At 31.1% G+C, this 1622-nt stretch overlaps 1 protein-coding gene across 1 annotated transcript in view; it reads right to left on the reverse strand.

Moving 5' to 3' along the window:
- Positions 1-1622, reverse strand: part of HIPK3 (homeodomain interacting protein kinase 3) — a 132019-nt gene that overhangs the window by 79730 nt on the left and 50667 nt on the right. The window lies entirely within an intron of this gene.

The raw sequence follows: 1622 nt of genomic DNA on the forward strand, positions 1-1622 counted from the left end.
AATCAAGTACAAGACACTTTTGCTTATTGCCTAATCAGAATTATAAGTAACCTAGTCATAAACCAGGCCAGAATTGGCAGGGTTCCAAACATAAAGTACAAACAAATATTGAAAGAGAGTAATGGTTATTTGCCATTTTCATGCAAAATTACACTAGATATTAAAACTGTACCTGATTAAGGATTATACTACATTTTCACCGATCTACCTTAATATTCATTAACTCTTCTAACTCTTGGATCTAATTGACTCATAAAGTCCATTTAATTTTTTATCCAGGCAACATCAACCAAAATGTTTGCACTAGTTTCTGTTTACAAATAAGAGCCTCATTTTTTTTTTCACCCTAAACACAGAACCTGTAATTTAGCATGGCAATTGTATAGCTTCTGAAAGGTAAATTATTTACCTGAAATTTATATAAACGCAAATTAGAAACTACTAATTGTACTTAGTAATTATTCATAGCTTTTTTCATTCCCAACACAGAGACTGATATTTGTACAGAGGACTAAAGCTAGAAACCAGTTATCATAAAATATTTACCATTTTAGATTGCTTTGTGAAGGATTTCCCTCGCACTCTTGAAACATTTAGTAAACCAATAGACATTCTCAAGTATAAAAAATAAATGAGGCTTTTTTTTTTTTTTTTACTTTCATCTAAAATATTTCACATAAAGAAAGGGAGGCTAGGTATCACATGAAGCTAAATCTGATATGCAGAATAATGCAAGACCCAAATAAAGTGAAGTCATTTACTAACAAAGTGAACTAAATATAGGGCCCAAGTAGCTGGAGCCTGGGAGTTTATATAACATGCTAGCTGACTATAAAGCTCTTAAGACAGAACCCATAGAGTACAAAGGGAAAGGGGTAAAAAACCACTATTCTTCTTGTGCTGTTAAATAAGATTTTAAAATAATTTTTCCAGAAAAAAATTAACTAAAAGCTAATCTTGCATTTCATTAAATTAAAAAAAATTTGTCAGGAACACAGTGGATCAAGTAAATTGAATTATGTGATATTAATAAGAACTGCTATTCTGCAACAATAGCAAATTACCTTTTAAATGATCTAAAAAGTTTTAAGAATGGTATCTAGCACTCTACTACTAAAAACCATACAATCAGGAATATACTAAGAATAAATCAAGCTATATTCCTAATACATATGTGAATAAACTTTATTACTCTGAGTGACATAAATGTACAGTTCCTTCTGATGACCTACTGATGGTAAGGCATATATTTAGAGTTGATTTTTGGAGTAGCTAATTAATTTCTCCTTTATTTTATACTGGGTACTACAGCACACACTTGCAAGAAGAATAATCAGATACAGTGCAAAGGCAGATGCAATACTGGAAAATAACTACCCCTTAGTGGATCTAAATTTATAACCCTCATGTTCTGACAACTCCTAACAAAAACTGCACATTTTTGTCTATTTAGTAACTTACGAATGACCAATATTGGCAGATCCTGTATTTGCCCATTATGTTGGGCCTTGCAGGGCTCTGGAGTACACAAAGACTATAAATTTGTTTAGGCTGAAATGAAAATAATTCTCAAAATTATGAAACTATGCTATGAATTCAAAAACATTTTCACACTCAAGAAT

Source organism: Propithecus coquereli, unplaced genomic scaffold (assembly GCF_000956105.1).
Source record: "Propithecus coquereli isolate 6110/MARCELLA unplaced genomic scaffold, Pcoq_1.0 Scaffold30, whole genome shotgun sequence".
NCBI lineage: Eukaryota > Metazoa > Chordata > Mammalia > Primates > Indriidae > Propithecus > Propithecus coquereli.